Source organism: Cebus imitator, unplaced genomic scaffold (genome assembly GCF_001604975.1).
Source record: "Cebus imitator isolate Cc_AM_T3 unplaced genomic scaffold, Cebus_imitator-1.0 Scaffold16, whole genome shotgun sequence".
Lineage (NCBI taxonomy): Eukaryota > Metazoa > Chordata > Mammalia > Primates > Cebidae > Cebus > Cebus imitator.
This window is the reverse complement of record NW_016107331.1, coordinates 636,780-643,534: the sequence shown is the minus strand read 5'-3', so window position 1 is coordinate 643,534 and position 6,755 is coordinate 636,780. Positions and strand designations below refer to the sequence as shown.

The window sequence follows — 6,755 nt, the reverse complement described above, 5'->3', positions numbered from 1 at the left end:
TCAAGGATGAAAAAGCTCATCACATCCAGGGGTTTTGAGCACTGATTGCTTAGAAGCACCTATCAGGAAGAGCTCCCCCAGAGTGAGCCCCAAGCCCCATTCATAATTCCTTCTTCTTTCCTTGATGTTCCCCACGACCACTCCCTGCAAGGTTAAGAGCTCATTTTCTATTGCCTTTCCAGGGGGGCCAGGCGTTCCATCCACAGCAGCTCCCTGAAGTTGCCTGTGGGGTCATGTGCTTTGGGGCTAGTTCTCTGAGGGCTGCAGTGCCTTGAACGCAATCTTTGAACACTGTCTATGTGTCTAACAGTTAAGCAGCTGAAATCAGAGGCATGCAGAATTACCCTAGCAGGCTTTGTCAGGGCTTCTTCCGTGAGATTATGACTCGTTTTGCTCATCTTCTTTTGCACAACACAACGTACTTACACGTATGTCCTAGTACTCATATGCATGCATGCATATATATGCATGTTTATGTATAAGTACACATATACCCACACACCTTCTTCTTTTTCTGTGGAAGAATATGTTAAGTTTTTACTGCCTAGAAATCCACATCATAATAATCGACTTTAAATATCTCATTCAGATAGTGAGCTTTGTCTTATATTTGATCTCATCTAATCTTCACAACAATGAAGTGAGACAGGTGGATGCTATAGTTATAATGATAACCCACTAATTTTTTTGGCAGGTGCTATAGTTATAATTTCCACTGCACAGATCAGAAAACTGAATGTCGGGGAGATTGAATAACCTTCCCAAGGAAATGCCAGAAACTGGACTTGAACTCAGGTCTTCTGACCCTAGGCGCAGTGTCCCTCTACTTGGCTGCAGTGCCTTAGGGAAAGTGAATGTCTGATCAATGCATAAAAGCTTGCTTCGTGGGTAGACTATGTGAATTGAAGCCATGAGAATGCATTTCTTATGGTTAATTTAACATACTTCCTTCTTCACATATTATATGAAGCCAAAAACTCAATTTTTTAGTATTTGCTTTTTTTCTCTATATTTTTACAAAGCCATTGCCAAAATGGTTGTGGTCACCAGCATAATACATCATGATATAGCCCTGTCCTATGAAGGAATCATAATGCTATGTATGATATGGAGAGGTAGCATGGTGGAGCCACACCTGGGTTTGAAACCTGGTCCAGCCTCTTATGAGCTGTGTGGCCTTGGGGAAATCCCTGATGCTCTTGGGTGGGATAAAGGAGTGTCTTACTTTCCTCACTGGGAAATGGGAATGATAGCTACCTTATGAGTTGTTTAAGAACCAGCTCTAGGATGGTGCTCTCAATGAACAGCACTGGGCTTCTGACTTCAGGGACCTGAAACTGACTCCCAGGATGCAAGATCTTGAAACATTTCTGAGAGCGGCCAGTAAAAACAAGGAGTAGCATCCTGGTTAGGAGTGCAGCCACCTTTGATACTGGTTCCATGACTGTATGACCTTGGGAAGCCATTTAATGGCTCTGTTTCTTAGAGTGTCAGCCATAAGAGGAAGATGCTAATGGCACCTGTTTTCAGGTGAGTGGAAAAGCCAATAGTACTGTTATTAGGTGGAGGATGAACATAAACACTTAATCCAGTGCCTGGTACATGGTGGTTTCCTTATTATCTTCATTTTTGTGGGTGCTATGGTTTGGAAATGGTTTGTCCCACCCAAACTCATGTTGAAATTTGATCCCCTTTATGGTGGTGTGGGGAGGTGGGGCCTAGTGAGAGGTGTGTGAATCCTGGATATAAATTCCTCAGGAATAGATTAATGTCCTTCTGCAAGGGTGAGTTCTTACTCTTGTTGGATGGATTGGAATGGTGTGGGTTGTTGGAAAGAGCCTGGCTCCCTGGTTTCTCTCTTGCTTCCCCTCACACCATGTGATCTCTTTGCACACACCAGCTCCCCTTTTGCTTTCCACCATGTGTTGAAGCAGCCTGAGGCCATCACCAGATGTGGATGCCCTAACTTGAACTTTTCAGCCATCACAAGCCAAATAAACGTCTCTCTCTCTTTTAAAATAAACTACCCAGTCTTAGATATTCTGTTACAGCAACACTAAATGAATTAAGACAGTGGAGTTCAGATGTTTCCATTTGTAATTGAGTTTGTTAATCTATTATCATCCAAAGCTTAACGAGAGGAAATTCGAAGTTTATTTTGACAGTCTTTGAACAAGTAGAGCATACTCTGTTAGGGAAGGGGCACCCTCTTGTAAAAGGAAGGAAGAAACAGGACTTAGAGTAAGGACTTAGAAATTAAGTTTTAAGGACTTAGAAATTAAAATTAAAATTTAAGCAGGACTTAGAGTAAATTTTAATTTCCCTGACTACAAGTAGAGTGATTTCGGCTGCTTTTGTAACCTAGAGCAAATACCGAGCTCCAAACTCAGGTGGAGTCTGTATTACCGTATATAGAGATATAATAGTCTCACGTGTGTATGTGCAGGTACAGGTATATTGTCCAACACAGAGATGAGACAATTAGAATTCAAGGGCTGGTTCAGGCCAAACAAGGTCTCAGGATAAAACCATCCGGCATCTACAACCTGTAATTGACATTGGAGAATAATTGTTCTATGATAATCAGGGACGGTGGATTATCATGTGATGTTATAATTCTGAGATTTGCTTTTTGCAGAATAGATAATATCTGTTTATTTTATCTTTATTTTTCTTTAATAAATACGTATTCCTGTTCTTCAGTTGAGGCTGGTGTTCTTGCAACTCAGGAAACTGATGATAACCTATTCAGCTATCCAGGGGAAAGGTCAATCCTAGATATTAAGGGGAGGCTTGAATAAAGGGGAGTGGACCATCCTCACAGAGTAGCCTGATCCCGAGCATCCAAAGCCCACTACAATAAAAAGGAAGCCATGAATGACATTGGCATTAGAAACCTGCTTCTTATATAAAAATAGCCTTGCAAATTAAAAAGCATGAAAAACAGATGTACTGGACTTCTCAACAGGGCTATTTCCACATTGTTAAGGAAGTATTTATGACTTACTGATGAAAGGTGTTCTTTCATGATCTGGTCTATCTTCATAAACTTTTTTGTGCAGAATGTAGAATTTTGAATTCACAATAATTTGAATAAATGAGCTGCACAAATTAGGGGGAAAGATTGGTTTGATAGAGCACCTTTTTGTGTTGAGACAACTATATTTTCAACTGGGTAACTGAAAGGTGAACATGGTGAATTTATGCCTTAAGGCCAACAGCTTTTTTACAGCATTATGGTAAGGAGTTTTTTTTGGTTTTGTTTTTTCCCAAAACTTGCTTGTGGTTGTAACCACTATTCGAATCTCTTGCTTGTGGTTGTAACCACTATTTGAATCTCTGCAAGAATTGTAAGAAAAGTGATTTAACTTCGATTTAAAATGCTGTTGCATTGAGACTTCCGTTTCTAGTACTGTAATGTGATAACATACCCTGAATGATCCTCCCAGTGAAAATAACTAAACACTTGGGGTAGAAATTTTAAAATTAAATGAATTATTGAGCTGGCAAGAAAGCAAGAAATATATAGAAACCAAATATAAAGTGAAAGCCTGAGTCCTGAGAGGCAAATGAGTGGCGAAGCTAGATTTTACCCTCAAAGCGTCTGATGAAACCTGGGACCTTCAGCTTCTGTTTTAGCAGCATCACGGTTGAAGAGATTAAGAAAAAGCTGCCCTAGGGTGAACAGTCCAGTAGGAAACCTTTCATAGAAAGCTGCGACCTCAGGAGTTGCACCCTCAGTGTGGGGCAGCTTAGACAGAAACCCTCCGAAGTGGAGAACAAGGAAACTTGCCTCTCGTGATTTTGTCCGTAGCACAGAGGAGAAAACCTCTAGGGGACCTCATGTGATTTGCTGGTTTGTTTTCACACTTTTCCACAAAATTTAAAAATCCGTGGAAATTTTAAGCCTACAAAAAAGTTGAAAGAAAAGTACAATGAGGCCAAGTGCAGTGGCTCATGCCTGTAATCCTCGTACTTTGGGAGGCTGAGGGAAGAGGATCGTTTGAGGATAGGCATTCAAGACCAGTCAGGGCAACACAGACCCCTTCTCCACAAAACATACAAAACGGAGACCCTGTGTCTACAAAACATACAAAAATCTAAGTTGGACATAGTGGCACATGCAGAGACTGAGGCATAAGGATCCCCTGAGCCCGGGAGTTTGAGGCTATACTGAGCTATGATTGTACCACTGCGCTCCAGCCTGGAAGACAGAGACCCTGTCTCTAAAAAAAAAGTACTATGAACGGTGCTCTTACAGTCACTGCTTTATCTCATATACCTATACATATGTGTGTATGTGTCTGTGTATAGATGTTTTTTCACTTATTAACATACTTTTATTAGACTAGCATTGTTTTACCTTTTTGCAAATCTCTTTTATGTCTGACAGTGGAAGACAGTTGAATTCTCAAGTCTGCTTCTTCATTTGATGCACTGTTTTGGTGAAAGTATATGAAGAAAACCTAGTTTCACATAGACTTGCAGTTGGAGGGAGAACTTCATGAACCCCCTGAAAGGGTCTCAGGTAGCCCCAAGAATCCTCAGACCATATTTCAAGAACCACTGGAACAAACGAAACTGTTTCTCAGTTGAAGATTCTCTATAGCCACCGAATTAGTACCAGAATTGGCAATTCCTTCTGTGGCCCAAACCATTTTGACAAATTGGATAAAGTGGTGATGATAAAGGAAATTTAAACTCTTTTTTTTTCTTTTATTTATTTATTTATTTATTATTGCATTTTAGGTTTTGGGGTACATGTGAAGAACATGCAAGATTGTTGCATAGGTACACACGTGGCAGTGTGATTTGCTGCCTTCCTCCCCCTCACCTATATCTGGCATTTCCCCCCATGCCATCTCCCCCCTAACTCCCCACCATCTACTGTCCCTCCCCTATTTCCCCCCAACAGACCCCAGTGTCCATGTGTCCCCTCCCTGTGTCCATGTGTTCTCATTGTTCAACAGCTGCCTATGAGTGAGAACATGCGGTGTTTGATTTTCTGCTCCTGTGTCAGTTTGCTGAGAATGATGGCTTCCAGGTTCATCTATGTCCCTACAAAGGACACGAACTCATCGTTTTTGATGGCTGCATAATATTCCATGGTGTATATGTGCCACATTTTCCCTGTCCAGTCTACCATCGATGGGCATTTGGGTTGGTTCCAGGTCTTTGCTATTGTAAACAGTGCTGCAATGAACATTCGTGTGCATGTGTCCTTCCTTATAGTAGAACAATTTATAATCCTTTGGATATATACCCAGTAATGGGATTGCTGGGTCAAATGGAATTTCTATTTCTAGGTCCTTGAGGAATTGCCACACTGTCTTCCACAATGGTTGAACTAATTTACACTCCCACCAAGAGTGTAAAAGTGTTCCTATTTCTCTACATCCTCTCCAGCATCTGTTGTCTCCAGATTATTTGATGATCGCCATTCTAACTGGCGTGAGATGGTATCTCAATGTAGTTTTGATTTGCATTTCTCTGATGACCAGTGATGATGAGCATTTTTTCATATGTTTGTTGGCCTCATGTATGTCTTCTTTTGTAAAGTGTCTGTTCATATCCTTTGCCCACTTTTGAATCGGCTTGTTTTTTTCTTGTAAATCTGTTTTAGTTCTTTGCAAATTCTGGATATCAGCCCTTTGTCAGATGGGTAAACTGCAAAAATTTTTTCCCATTCTATTGGTTGCCGATTCACTCTAATGACTGTTTCTTTTGCCGTGCAGAAGCTGTGGAGTTTGATTAGGTCCCATTTGTCTATTTTGGCTTTTGTTGCCAATGCTTTTGGTGTTTTACTCATGAAGTCCTTGCCTACGCCTATGTCCTGAATGATTTTGCCTAGATTTTCTTCTAGGGTTTTTACGGTGTTAGGTCTTATGTTTAAGTCTTTAATCCACCTGGAGTTAATTTTAGTGTAAGGTGTGAGGAAGGAGTCCAGGTTCTGCTTTCTGCACATGGCTAGCCAGTTTTCCCAACACCATTTATTAAACAGGGACTCCTTTCCCCATTGCTTATTTTGTTCAGGTTTGTCAAAGATCGGATGGTTGTAGATATGTTGTGTTGCCTCTGAGGCCTCTGTTCTGTTCCATTGGTCTATATCTCTGTTTTGGTACCAGTACCATGCTGTTTTGATTACTGTAGGCTTGTAATATAGTTTGAAGTCTGGTAGTGTGATGCCTCCTGCTCTGTTCTTGCTCAGAATTGACTTGGCTATGCAGGCTCTCTTTTGGTTCCATATGAAGTTTAAGGTGGTTTTTTCCAGTTCTGTGAAGAAGGTCATTGGTAGCTTGATGGGGATAGCGTTGAATCTGTAAATTACTTTGGGCAGTATGGTCATTTTCACAATATTGACTCTTCCTAACCATGAACATGGAATGTTTCTCCATCTGTTTGTGTCCTCTCTTATTTCGTTGAGCAGTGGTTTGTATTTCTCCTTGAAGAGGTCCTTTATGTTCCTTGTTAGTTGTATTCCCAGGTATTTTATTCTCTTTGTATCAATTGTGAATGGCAGTTCATTCTTGATTTGGCTTTCTTTAAGTCTGTTATTGGTGTATAGGAATGCTTGTGATTTTTGAACATTGATTTTGTATCCTGAGACTTTGCTGAAGTTGTAAGTTGTTTATCAGTTTCAGGAGACTTTGGGCTGAGACAATGGGGTCTTCTAGATATACAATCATGTCGTCTGCAAATAGAGTCAGTTTGACTTCCTCCTTTCCTATTTGAATACCCTTTATTTCTTTTTCTTG

General features: G+C 40.6%; 1 pseudogene; it reads right to left on the bottom strand.

Moving 5' to 3' along the window:
- The window catches only part of LOC108288280, a 9,236-nt pseudogene continuing 2,481 nt past the window's right edge, over positions 1–6,755 (bottom strand).